We start from the raw sequence: 15,456 nt of genomic DNA, 5'->3' as shown, positions 1-15,456 counted from the left end.
GCAGCTTTAATTATATATATTTGTTAACTATAATGTTAATGTATTGTATAATGTTATCAATTAACAATATCTACAAAATGAATTACTAGATCCAGAAGACAACAAATAATCGTTCAATCGCTCAACATTCTCATTCACGGATGCATGCTGGTGGAATGATCTCCCCACCCTCATCCGGAATGCAGAATCCCTGACAACGTTGAAAACTCCTGATGACTGAAAACTCATCTCTTCCGTGAGCACTAAACATAAAAAAATAACAAAATTTGTCCTTTTCCTTTAATCCTCCCTTGTCTGGCTTATGCTACTCTGAGCAATGCCTGAACTTTTTGAGCACGTCTTGCGTTGTTTTTGCCTCTTCACGATGAATCGCTTGCTTTAGTTCTCAGTTGTAAGTCGCTTTGGATAAAAGCGTCTGCTAAATGACTAAATGTAAATAAGGTAAGGTAATTCAAGACATTCATGATCAGCTATGAAAAATTAAACATATGGTTTATTCTAATTAATGAATACTGTCTGGTATAGTTTAGACAGAACAAATGTCAGTGTCTTGAGGAACTGGTCATTCTTAAAGGCCATGTTGCAGGTTAACCACCACTGTCGCTTAATGGGTACATAAATCACTCAAGATATGTATATCATTTTTAAAATGTCTCAAAAATGGTCTTAAATACCAGTTTTTTACGTTTTTGGTATTAACGGGTTTTTTCACGCAGTTCGGTGATGACGTCACGTTGGGGAGACGTGGAGGAAAGGTAGCCTGATGGCCGTCAAAGCCGATGAAATGCATAGTCCGAGGAGAATGAGTGGAGAGTTGGTGAAGTGTCCTGGTGAGTTGCTATCATTTAGCAACGCAGCAATGAGATAACGACATATTTTTTTTTACTGTCATTGAATAGCACCGAGTGAAAAATCAACGTTTTCTTTATAGTGGCGGTGATCATGACGTTAGTTCAGATAAGTAACGTTACCGGTAGCCTTTGTCATAGTACTGGTAAACTTGTTTTTGTCATCTAGAAATAGAAGGCATCGTGCTATATGGGCGTTTCTCTTCCTCCGGTGAAAATGTTGTTGCAAACGTAGCCGCCGAGCGTCTGTCGCGGTGTTTGGCAGGTGCTCGTGCGGGCGGTGCCGTCCCGTGGAAACTGCGTTGGAAAGCTGTAGGGCAGTGAGTGCGTTTTGGTCGCTGGTCGAGGAGCTCACCCCGCGACCAGATGTGACTGAATGCTGAATGCATGCTGCCTGAACCCGTCTGTGCTGAAGATAGCATACACACATCTCAGGCAGGATCATGGTCCCCTTCAAGCCAGCACGCACGAGTAGCCTATGTTAATTGTTTGTTTACTTTTTTCACGAAGTCTTATGAACCAACTTAAACAGTTATAGGTGACTATATATGTGTTGTATAGACAATGATCATATTCTATAATCTGCGCTGAATACTCTCGTCTACTACTCGTCTCTCTAGTCACTCTCCACGCTCTCAACGCGGGCTTTGGTAAACTCTCTCCCCAAGGTGACTTCATGGAATGCATTGTGGCGGAAAGGAGAATCATTGGCGCTGTAAGATAGTACCTACTTTTTCGTATTATATTCCGTTTTGTGATACCCAACAACATAAAATTAAATGGATAACAGTTTAAATGTTCATTACCAACAAGCAAATTGCACAAATTCGTTGAAAAATGTAGCCTGCAACACGGCCTTTAATATCAGGGAGCGAAAGACAGCATGAAAGAGACAGAGTGGTAAACAAATAATCTAAAAATATCTAACAAGTTGTGTAGTTTAGGGTTAAGAGGATTAAGGGAAAATTAAAAATCCATTTTTAATAGCAGAAGCACAAAAACATGTCCAAGCTTGCGTCTTGCGCCTCTATCTACTGTTTTGAAATGCGAGCAATGTACCGCTGCAAAGTAAGCGGGCAGATGCAATCAGTCAAACTCACTGTCTCTCTTCATTTTTGGTCCTCTGTCTAAACAGAGCTATTGCCATGCTGTCCTTCAACTTGACATGGGTTTTTTTTTTTAACCCTCCCTTTTTTCACCTTTCCCATCTCTTCTTCACTGTCTCCTGGATGCTGCTGAAGCGTTAACCAGCAGGGCTGCATTCCTGTGGCTGCAGGTTCAGATCTTTTCAAGCAAAACATCCAGTTCCCATGGGCCTATTCTTGGCCCATATTGTAGTTAGCTGTGAAAACACTTGCGTGTATTAGAAGACCACAGGCCATGAGAAGCTTTTGGTGAAGAGCAGTGTCTGTTTGACTATAGGAATGCACACTAGCGAGTCTACATGAACGTGGTTTGGGTTACAGTTCATGTGCACTCCAATAAAGTTTGAGGTTTGTATGAACACAAACCATCCAAAGAGTGGTAGAACTAGGATATGGAGGTTGTTGACGATTCTGCATGGCCAAAACAGTTGTTGTGCATTTTAACTTAACATGCAAATAATAGTTGCACTTTAGTTTACAGTACATGCACTTACGTGTACTTACCTAAGAAAGTAGTGGGCAATACAAGGTAAATGCATGGGTTAAGGTTAGGATTAGGTACCTTAATACCCCAGTTATTATAATTACTATAATAAGTATATACATGCGGAACAGGACTGTAAAATTAAGTGCTACCCAAATAATTGCACGTAAGAATGAATGCATATATAAAATACATATATAATATAACACATATGTTTTTTATTTTATTAAATCCATTTATTTGATCAACGCAATTGTTAAAAACAGTAATATTGAGATATAGCATGGATTAAAATAACTGTTTTCTGTTTTAATATAGTAAAAAAAATCACATTTATTTCTGTAATTGATGACAATTCTGCACTCTGCATCTTAAGTTTATCTGCAAATCATTTAAATATTATATAAAATAAACAAATAAATAAATAAATGATTGTAACTTTGGCTCTTTTCTTGTATTTTTTTCCTTCCTTCTCTGAAATTTTTTTTTTTTGGAAGCTTATCTGCAATCAGCAACTCTGAAAGCTCATTACAGCATGCAGGAGCCGGCGCCAGAGATCAGCGCTGTACACCAAAACTGTATGCCCACCAAATAGAAGGCAGAAACAGTTCCACGCTCGTCTATGTGTATGCTTGACCGAATTACTATACATGCAGTGTTGCTTAACAGTCTTACGATTTCAATAAAATAAACAGGTCTAGAAAGAGCCAGGAATAACATGCTGATGTCTGTTTAGATTCTGTTGAAGGGACCTCACACTGATTCAAACAATCAAAACAAAACCAGACAAAACATACAGTGGAGAGTAAACCAGACCTAATGTGAAGCAAAGACAACAAATCCTGCTCTGCCCGCATGAACACTGGACAAATAAAGCACAAATAATGCCAGGGAAACTGTCGGAGTTTGCACAGCTCCCTTAGAATAATCTCTCTCTCTGAATTACGAACATATTATATATAGCAATTAATCTATTACAAATCTTATATATATATATAAATTAGGGCTGTAACGATTTACGATATTAAACCGAAATCGCGACACTCAGATCCACGAACCTGTGTCGCGGTGTGAGAAGGCAGATCGCGATCGACACACCCCTTCCCAGATTTATCTTTGTCGTCCAGAATAGATCCTAGGGCTGTGACGGGGTCTTTTACATATTAGGTATGGGAATTTCAAGCAAAAATAATATTCGAAGATCGCTGGGTAGCCTATCATTTGATTATTATTAAAAAATCACACACACACACACACACACACACACACACACATACAAGCAAACACCAGAGCAAGTGAGCAAAGCGCGCGGTGTGTGTGTGTGTGTGGCACCGGCGCGCGCATGAACTGGAGCTCACCTCATAAACGAATCGAAACTTATAGAAAGCTTGAAATACTTTTACTTGATTTAACGTTAATTCAAAACATAAAGAAATGGCTGCTTAGGCTAATTCGTAGGAAGTGTGCATTTCTCTATATAGGCGCGTTCACTTTGTGGCAAGCGTTATTCCTGCGCTTGAGATGCGGGTCATGCGGAATAGGCAATATATTATTTGTGGTTTACAGCACAGACAGTAAGCCTCGGTTACCTCAGAAGAATTTTTAACATGCTCGAATCATCTCCACAACGGAGTAGCCTATAGTTCTGTTTGTTTTCAAAAGTATTTTGTTACAAGAAAACAGAGTTATAGCTTTAGCTATTTATTTATTTATTTGGCTTTTAAAATCCTCCCTCCTCGCAAGAATCGCGGTTTGTATCGAATCGTGGGTCAGAAATCGGGATACGAACCGAATCGTGGGTTTGCTGTATCGTTACAGCCCTAATATAAATACATATACAGTGGGGAGAACAAGTATTTGATACACTGCCAATTTTGAAGGTTTTCCCACATACAAAGCATGTTGAAACATCCAGAAAATCACATTGTATGATTTTTAAGTAATGAATTTGCATTTTATTGCATGATATAAGTATTTGATGTATCAGAAAAGCAGAACTTAATATTTGGTACAGAAACCTTTGTTTGCAATTACAGAGATCATACGCTACCTGTAGTTCTTGACCAGGTTTGCACACACTGGGGATTTTGTCCCACTCCTCCATACAGACCTTCTCCAGATCCTTCAGGTTTCGGGGCTGTCGCTGGGCAATACAGACTTTCAGCTCCCTCCAAAGATTTACTTTTGGGTTCAGGTCTGGAGCCTAGGCCACTCCAGGACCTTGAGATGCTTCTTACGGAGCCACTCCTTAGTTGCCCTGGCTGTGTGTTTCGGGTCATTGTCATGCTGTCATGCAGCCACGACCCATCTTCAATGCTCTTTCTGAGGGAAGGAGGTTGTTGGCCAAGATCTCACGATACATGGCCCCATCCATCCTCCCCTCAATACGGTGCAGTCGTCCTGTCACCTTTGCCGAAAAGCATCCCCAAAGAATGATGTTTCCACCTCCATGCTTCACGGTTGGGATGGTGTTCTTGAGGTTGTACTCATCCTTCTTCTTCCTCCAAACACGGCGAGTGGAGTTTAGACCAAAAAGCTCTATTTTTGTCTCATCAGACCACATGACCTTCTCCCATTCCTCCTCTGGATCATCCAGATGGTCATTGGCCAACTTCAGACGGGCCTGGACATGCGCTGGCTTGAGCAGAGGGACCTTGCGTGCGCTGCAGGATTTTAATCCATGACGGCGTAGTGTGTTACTAATGGTTTTCTTTGAGACTGTGGTCCCAGCTCTCTTCAGGTCATTGACCAGGTCCTGCCGTGTAGTTCTGTGCTGATCCCTCACCTTCCTCATGATCATTGATGCCCCACGAGGTAATATTTTGCATGGTGCCCCAGACCGAGGGAGATTGACCATCATCTTGAACTTCTTCCATTTTCTAATAATTGCGCCAACAGTTGTTGCCTTCTCACCAAGCTGCTTGCCTATTGTCCTGTAGCACATCCCAGCCTTGTGCAGGTCTACACTTTTATCCCTGATGTCCTTACACAGCTCTCTGGTCTTGGCCATTGAGGAGAGGTTGGAGTCTGTTTGATTGAGTGTGTGGACAGGTGTCTTTTATACAGGTAACGAGTTCAAACAAGTGCAGTTAATACAGGTTATGAGTGGAGAACAGGAGGGCTTCTTTAAGAAAAACTAGCAGGTCTGTGTGAGCCGGAAATCTTACTGGGTGGTAGGTGATGAAATACTTATGTCATGCAATAAAATGCAAATTAATTATTTAAAAATCATACGTGATTTTCTGGATTTTTGTTTTAGATTCTGACTCTCACAGTTGAAGTGTACAGTACCTATGATAAAAATTACAGACCTCTACATGCTTTGTAAGTAGGAAAACCTGCAAAATCGGCAGTGTATAAAATACTTGTTCTCCCCACTGTATAATCTAATATATATATTAAAAAAATTTATAAAAAAATAAAATAAAATAAAAATATATATATATATATATTAAGGCAGGTTATTTTACTATATGCAAAAAATGCATAGAAAAACAAATTACTTAAAAAAAAAAGTTTTATAATATTAAAATAAAGGGCAAATATGTACATTTTCCTAAGCTGGACATGACATTTGGCCACTACTGTGGCAATACCGAGTAGGTTTTTAATGTCAATACATAATTGCATTGCAACACATTTAATTCATATATTAATGTAACATATTAACTTTGACTGCACCCCAAAACAAATCTACTTCCACTCTCATACTCTGGTCTGGAATGATCCGAACACAGACAAGCTGCATGCCACAAACATCTCCATATCAGCAGTCTTGGAACGGCCAATCAGATTAGAGAAACGGAACTAACTGTTGTGTAATTGTTCTTGATGTACTGATAAAATGAAGGGGCCAGCACCACAAACTATATGTTTGAAAAATGTAGAACTAAGCCCGAGTATGTGTCCATACTGTGTGTATTGTGAGTGCCAGAGTGTGTATTTTGATAAGTGACTTGTATTCATTTGGGGCTTGTAATAGGAAAAGACTGAGGAAATAATTCAGCAGTAGCCTATAAGTGCAGGCCATAAAAGGGCACGTCTGTAAAACAAACAATGCGGCTACACAGAGGGCTATCAGGTTAGAGCGCGGGACACCAAAAACAGTTTAAGCAGGATGTGGTCGATTCATTGTCAATTATTCATTTTTCCCACAGCTTAATAGCGTGGTTCTGTTTTTGTGCTGCAAAGTGCCATCGACACAGTCAACACACTGAGGTGGACATGCTGGTTTGGTCTTATTTGGTGGATAATTATCACAGCTGAACCACAGGCGGAGTTGGAGTCTGGAGAACCCGGCAGGCTGTCAGACACCCAGCTAATCGCCTCCCTCACAGACAGAGATAAGAGCGCTCTGCCCTTCTGCAGGGCCTCCGTCACAAGGGAATACCCACACCACTTGTCTTGGTTAACCTATTTTCAACAGTACTTTACAACAGTGCAGAATAAAACATCTGAGGTGAATTATAGTAATTAGTCACTGGTGGCTATAAAACCAAGTAAAGAAGGTCTGTATGATAAACCCTAAAAAGCCAACAATATGATATGTGGTATGCAAATTTATATGGCGCCTAAATTATTAACATAATCAAAACTTTGTTGAAAAAAAACACGCCTTCTGATATCTAAAAATCTAAAAAGCAAATAAAAGGCCTTTAATTCCTAAAAAAACTGCACATTCAGGCTGTGGGTACGTGTCTTTTTGCTGTGAAATCTTTACTGTTTTTATGAATACATAAGAATAAAATGTTGTATTGTTGGCAATATTTCAAAGATGAACACTTACTGGACTGAAACAACATAGGCTTACTTGATTGTCCATACATAATTGTTTAGAAAAATCATGTTAAAATGTGAGTATAAAATACAACACATTAGGCTTTTGACCATCTCCTAATCATCATTGTATTGCATTGCATTAGCCAAACTACAGAGCTTTATCATAAACCTAAGCATTTAAATATCATCCTACGACATGTAGGTGATATAGAGTGACAACTGATATTTGTATGCATTTTATGTAATTAGTCTGATATACTGTTAAATATATAATTTGATTTACATTACAAGCTATCAGAATGACCATATAAATATCATCATCTGCACCAAATTGCATATTTTTGATCAGTTTGAATAAAACTGAGGTGTTTTTTTCCTTCCTCAAGTATTTCTGTATTTTCCTATATCATACTGTGAGGCATAAAAGCCTGCTGTATCATATATACATGTGCAGATTTTAATCTAAACTGTTCCATTTAAAAAAAAGTATTTTGTCAGGCTTTAAACTTGTTTTAACGTCTGTAGGTCTCCCCCCCCCCCCACTGTTTATCTCAGTGATGGTACTTTCCCCACATTTATCTGCAAGTTAAAATGGTTGATCTACAACTTATCCCTAAATTGTGAAACCCAAATGGTTGAATTCAGGTATTCCAATCCCTTCCATGCCCATAGTTGTATAAAATCAAGCACCAAGGCATGCAGACTGCTTCTACAAGCATTTGTGAAAGAATGGTTCTCTCTCAGGAGCTCAGTGAATTCAAGCATGGTATCGTGATAGGTTGCCACCTGTGCAATAAGTCCATTTGTGAAATTGCCTCACTACTAAATGCTACAGTCAACTGTTAGTGGTATTACAACAAAGTGGAAGCAATTGGGAACAACAGCAACTCGGCCATGAAGTGGTAGGCTACGTAAAATCACAGAGCAGGGTCAGCGCATGCTGAGGTGCACAGTGTGCAGAAGTCGCCAATTTTCTGCAGAATCCAAGCCTCACATCACCAAGTGCAATGCAAAGCGCCAGATGCAGTGGTGTAAAGCCACTGGACTGGGACATGCAGTGGGGACATGTTTTCTGGAGTGACGAATCACACTTCTCTGTCTGGCAATCCAAGTCTGGGTTTGGCGGTTGCCAGGAGAACGGTACTTGCCTGACTGCATTGTGCCAAGTGTTAAGTTTGGTGGAGGGGGGATTATGGTGTGGGGTTGTTTTTAACAACGACGACAACGCAGTCCTGAAGTGTCAACTAGTCTCTCCCCTGTGAAGTTCTCCTTCCCTTCCCTTTACCTCTGTACAGATAAAACGTTGTCACGCTAATTCCGGTTCACATGGCTATGCGGAAGCAATACAAAATTCTGTAAATTTTTCAAGGCTTGTATCTTGGAACCTCTTTCATGGTTTGCGTTCTCGAGACACCAGGCACTGTTTTGTGCAAATGAGCGGCCGGATCGCATTAGGGGTTTTCTGTTAGAATGATGTCGTGTTAGCGGCCCCTAAGTTAGTAACTAATGATCGTTGCGACTGAAGTGAATCAATCAAAACTAACTTTAGCTGGACAATAACTTTATTCTAGAGCTGCTGTAAAGCCAAAACAATCGCTGTTACTTTAATTTTGTATTATCACTGTAAAGCTGCTTTGAAACAATCTATATTGTTAAAAGCGCTATATAAATGAAGGTAACTTGACTTGTTTTTCAGGGGTTGGGTTTGCCTTAAAGCAAGGTCCATAAAGACATGAATGAGCGAGTTTGGTGTGGAGGAACTTGACTGACCGGCACAAAGTCTTGACCTCAACACGATAGAACATCTTTGGGATGAATTAGAGCAGAGACTGCGAGACAGGCCTTCTCGTCCAACATCAGTGCCTGACCTCACAAATGTGCTTCTAGAAGAATGGTCAAAAATTCCCATAAACACTCTTAAGATTTGTGGAAAGTCTTCCCAGAAGAGTTGAAGCTGTTATAGCTGCAAAGGGTGGGCCAACTCCATATTAAACCCTCCAAAAGGCAGACGTCCCACAATTTCTGGCAATATAGTGTAGGTTATATATTTCAGGTGCCTCATTTACAAGATTTACAGATTTTATGTGATTTTATATCATAATCTTTGCATTCTGCATTTGATCAAAATCACAGTTTGACTGGAAATAACACACAATAAATATGAATATTCTGCATACAAGTGATATTCACCAACACAATCTCATGGCAATTCATGTGTATACATTATTTTATAATAATTTTATAACTGATACGATTGAAAGTCTGGGTCTCAAGGGTAAAAAAATTAAAACCATACATAGAAGGCATTAGAAAAATATAAAAAACACATAATGACATTTTTAACCCTTAAACACATACCTTGAGTCTTTATTGACCTGAGATATCATTTTCTACCGGCCCTCATTCATTTTTTTAAAGTTAGACATCAACCTTCTTAGACCTCAAACTATTTATTATAAACACTATATAAACAAGAAAAAAATTCTAAAATAATGTTTTCAATTTTTTTTTTTTGTATAGAAAATATGCTCTATTCTTCTGTAATTGTTTTTAAAATATTAGGAGAGTTTTATTGCGACAGCTCAACCCGATCTCACGGCAATTCGTACGAATTTTACGAGGTGGCTAATTCGTACCAATTCATACGACCTCACTCGTACGAATTTGTACGTTTTTTGCTAAATCGTACATATTTTACGATTTGCCAAAATCGTATGAATTCATACGAATGACCTACCCCTGACCCCGCCCCTAAACCCAACCGTCACGTGGGTTTAGACAAATCGTACAAATTCGTACGAGTGAGGTCGTACAAATTCGTACGAATTAGCCACCTTTTAATCACTCGTACAAATTCGTACGAATTGGTCGTGAGATAGCGTTGGACAGCTAGAGATCCACCTATGTTAGATATGGATTGCTACGGGTCGCTAACGACCCAAATATGTAATAATAATTTGCGAAACATTCATGCATTTAAGGGTCAATGTGACCATCATATAACAAAAAGAAGAAAAAGTTCAAATATGTTACTTTTAATAAGAATCGCCTGTCCATGGCTCTGTTACACAGAATCAAAGCTGCATCAGAGGCATCTCTGTTAAGGTTGAAATTACATATTTTAGTCAATTTGTTAGCAGCTGAACACAGCAAACACACTTTTCTCTCTTGCACACTCTTTTAGATAATCTGACACTGCGGCCACCAAGCTTCACCTTATGTGAACTTCTAACAGGACATTTTAGCTCAGTCACTTTGAGTTATTTAAAAATAAGTCATGTTAGTTTAATAAGTGCCACGATTAATAACTATCTAGGCAAATGGATGTCATTGGGGTATGTTTGCAAAGGTTGGGCCCACATTGCTTAACTACATAAAGAGACCACTTTGATGGAATAACGCACCCCACCTCTCCCACACAACACACATGCATATTACAGCATCCTCTGTCCACTCAAAGGGACCTCACGTCCCACAGGGCTGGACATTTGAAGGAAAAGTCCTTCATGGGTTTGGCCAATCAAAGAAGCCTCTGTCTTCTACCAATAAAGGCATGTTTTGTCAGTGCTACTTAAATGCATTATTAATGGTTTATCACATCTGAAGGCTGGCTCATGGGTGAATTCAGAGAAACAAACCGGGGTGGGATGTGAGGGGCCAGAGAAAGAGGTAAACAGTTTGTGTACATGTGTGTGTATGCGTCTAATAAGGGTGGAGTTGGTCTGGCTGATGGACAGGACCGATGCCGAAGCCAGACACCTCTGATGATGGCATCAGGGTTTTGACGGCAGACTGGAAAGTAAACACATCTTTCTCCTCCGTCCATCCCAGCTCGACTCTCTAATGCAAGCCTTGATCACTAGCCTAGGTAATGTCTGCAGAATATGAAAAAGAACAGAACACAGCCCATCCAGTAAGCCCTGTGCAAAAACATTCAGGTTATTTTGACAGCTCAGACAGTACCAAGGCTGTAAAAATATAAATATTTGGTGTTAATTTCAATCAAACTTCTCAACTGTAACAGCTAATGAGAGTTAGCTAATGCTGAGAGGTCAGTATAAAGTGGAAAGAGTTATTTTGTCCTTCCTTGCTTTTTTCCACAAGATGTATGGTGCCTCAATTGATTAGCAAGACTCCAGGCAAATTAGGGTATTTAGGGAATTAACATTAAGGAGGCACTTCAGTGAATGAAGAGAATGAAGGAGCTGTTTACTTGTCGGGTAGAACTAGCACAAACCAGCCTAAGCTGGCATGTTTTGAGGGTTTGAGAGGAGTTTGGGAACTTTTCCAATTGGCCGACCAGCTGAAAACTAACTTGGTTATGCTGGTGTTCTTTTTTGCTGTTTTGACTGAATACTTTTACATTTTGAAATTCAGAGTGATATGAAATTGTGTGACTTTTGGGGAACTTGCTGTGTGAACAGACAAAAAATTTAGATCATGAAAAGAAAAAAAATTGGCAAAAAAAGGTCACACATTTTTTCAGCCTTCAATGTCATAAATGACCACTGAAATGAAAGGTAAATTTGACAAAATGTAAAAATTGTACTTTTATTTTTTTTTAAATGTATAAATCAGCCACAATGCAGAAACAACTGGACAGTAATTCAGTGACACTGTAAAAAAATCAAAAAAACATATCACATTTTTTTTTTTTAATATTACAGTTGTAATCAAAATGATTCAACACCCGTTGCAAATCAAGTTTATTGCAAAATTTACAGACTTTCAGCTGTGTGCAATAAACAAACCAAATTCAACTGAAAATGATACTTTTAACGACTTATGCAGTCTCGCAATTATTCAGCCCCTTCATGGCAAGCATCTTAAGAACTTAGTAGAACGCCCTTTTGCTGTAACGAGATGTATAACCAGACACCAGCTTCTGGCAGCGTTTCTGGACAAGTTTTGCCCATTCCTCATAAACAATGGCCTGCAGTTCAGTAATATTTTTGGTTTGTGTGGTGCAACCACCTTTTTAAAACCAAGTCTTGCTGCAGGTCTTTTGCAGTCACTCTAGATAAATCTGCCTTCTCAGAAATCTGGTTGCACCCGTTAATTAACTTTTTCTGCCCCGTCCAGGTAGTGTAACCACTGTTCCTTTAACTTTGAATTTGTAAACTATGATTCCAACGGTGTCTTTAGGAACATTCTGTGCCTTCACTATCTTTTTGTATCCTGTTCCTTGTTTGTGAAGGCCGATGATATCTTCTCTTAACTTTTTGGACCATTCTTTTGACTTGGCCATATTCCTAGCATGCAGTCAAACGTGACACTCAACAAACCTAGCCAGTTCAGATATGTCATGTGTTCTAGCTCAAGCACACCTGGTGCAACTAATGAAGCCCCTGATTAGTTGCATCAGGTGTGCTTGAGACAACACCTGTTTTGCAGATTTGTGCTTCTATTCAGGGGGTTGAATAATTTTGAGACTGCATTAAAAGTTGCATTTTCAGTTGAAATGGGGAAACCACTTGAAACATTTGCTGTGTTGAACAATTTCAAATACTTTTTTTGATTTGTTAATTGATTCCAACTGTATATGTAAGCAATAAGGTACGAGAGGCTGTGCTGTGTCGTGAATAAGTCACGGCTGAAGCGAAGCATGAGTTATTGCTTTTATAAAACGGTTACCACACAATGCAAATATTACAGCCAAAAAATATGTATCTACACTCTTAGAAGAAAAGGTTCTATAGGCGCTTCGTATTTGGAACCCCTAAAAGGTTCTACACTCTTAGAAAAAAAGGGTTCATTGGGGTTCTATATAGAACCATAGGGTTCTTTACTCAACTCCAAATAACCTTTTATGCTAAGGTTCTATAATGACAAGAAAGAACCCTTTTGGTTCTTAAAAACCCTTAAAAAGGGTTCCGTATATAGAACCTTTTAGGGGTTCCAAATACGAAGCGCCTATAGAACCTTTTAAGGTTCTATATAGAACCTTTTCTGCTTTCATGAAGTAAAATCACTAAAAGCCTTCCTTCCGCTGGAAAAAATAGTCCCTGACCATAAACAGCAACAGAAGTTACATACATTATTATGCCAATTGATGGCGGCAAAGGCTGTCTTTATGAGCCAGTCAGTCAGTAGAGAAGAGTTTTACATTGAAAGGACTCAAACTTGTGATCTCATCTCGGAGAAGAAAGACACAACTGACAGATGACTATAGGCACGGGAAAACCCCTTAACTGTTAAAAAGACAAGATATCGCAGTGGACATTCAAACATATTTTTTATTATTATTATGAATATAGGACTGACCTGAAGGAAAATGCTATGTCTACTGTAAATGCAGGTACACTCGCTTACCCGATTTCTCACAATACTCTACTATAGCTTCAATGAACAATATCAATGAGATCAAACATGGGTTTAAGTTGCTAAGAGTGGTTGCTGTGTGTTGTGTAGTGATACATAGAACCGTTGGGTGAAGCGGTCATAGCTGTTTTATCGTGAATAAAACACAGCTATTGATCAATCAGAATCAAGGATTGGAGCTAACTGTTTTTTTTTTTTTTACTATAAATATCCACCAAATTATATACCTATTCTGAAAAATGAGGGTAATAAAGTAATTCACCACCAATAATGTATGTTCTCTCCATTTAAAATAGCATAAAATGTTCTCTAACAAAATTAGCTTTGTAATAAGTTTTAATAAGTATTACGTTTTTACAGAGAATGTGGATAACTTGGACTGATAAAAACAATAGTAACCCCTGACTTCCAAAGGTTGTGGCCAGTCAGTGAGATTTGGACCGACTCGGTTCTATCGATCTCAGCATCAGTCCGTGGGTGGGCGATCTGAAGCTGAGAATAGTTGACAGTGATACAAATAATAGATGGCGTCTACACACTTGTCAAGATTATTCCTTAATATGGTTTTGTTTGGCAACATCTCTTTCTTGTTTCCCCCGAAAATTCCACATATTTGCCACCACAGGAACTTCACAGTCCCATCCTAGCCAATAAACCGGATCTCCTTGAGCGGACATGCACTGACCACAACAACTTTAATCACAAAGCCAGCTGCCCCATCACATGAGCAACTTCAGCTCCAGCAGGGTCATATCACATAAGGAAATCATATTCACGACTCCTCACATTACTATCCAAAAACATTCTCACGCACATCATTTATCATCATGAACAAGAATCATAATAGCCAAAACGCAATGCAACCTGGATGGGGCTCTTACATATATACATATTATAATGTATATATGTATAACACATAATGTTTGTGTCATTACAAACATTATGTGCTAATACACTAAAAAATGTGTTAATATCTCCCAACAACCCATGCACACAACCTAAAAACAAATAGTTTGCATATAGGGTAGGGTAGGGTAGAAGGGTAGAAGTTTTCTGACATTAAAATGCAGAGAAGCAAGGCAGAAGAAGCAAATAAAAAAAGTTTAGTTTTAAGCAAAAACTCCAACAGAATGAAGCAACACCAAGCAGTCATTCTCTCCTGCGGTGTGACCACCTCTATTCAATCTCTGTTTGCGCTCAATTTGAACAGGCTTGCCACCATCTTAAACGCAGTTTGCAGAGAGACCACATTTACGTCATGATACTCGTTGAGGCCCGGATTCAAACGACTCTCATCGATGTGCAACTCCTGTCCATGTACCGTAACAGCTATCCTCTAAATTGCTTTCTCACACAAAAAGTCCCAAAGTGATGATGCGTGCTATAATCTGTAATTCAATAAGATTTAGAAAAAAAATTAATTTAATTTCACACACAAATCATTTATAAGAATTTTTTCAAGATGTACGCATTTAATTTTCAATTAAAAAATTTCAAACAAATGGAATTAAATTATCCATACATATTATTCATATTATGTTTTCACTATTTGAAGAGTACTTCCTGGCTTAGTACCTGAATGCATTAAACTATCAAAATATTAATATAAAACAGTTACATTGACAAGTTCAAAGCTGTTATAAATTCACTATAAATTAATGCATATCCTAAAATAAGGTGCCAATTTTCTACAGTCTAAATAAATGCACCAATTGTTACATTTATTTTAAAATAATAAATATAAATCAGTTTGTTTATTAATAATAATTAATATTATTATTATCATAATTTAATCAATAATTTTGAATAAATGTGATAATTATCAATATGTCTTTACTTAATATGCTACTTATTTATTAATTTACTATACATTTTATTA

This window comes from Phoxinus phoxinus (genome assembly GCF_949152265.1).
Source record: "Phoxinus phoxinus genome assembly, chromosome: 15".
NCBI lineage: Eukaryota > Metazoa > Chordata > Actinopteri > Cypriniformes > Leuciscidae > Phoxinus > Phoxinus phoxinus.
The sequence above is the reverse complement of the archived record's forward strand: the minus strand, read 5'-3'. Positions refer to the sequence as shown.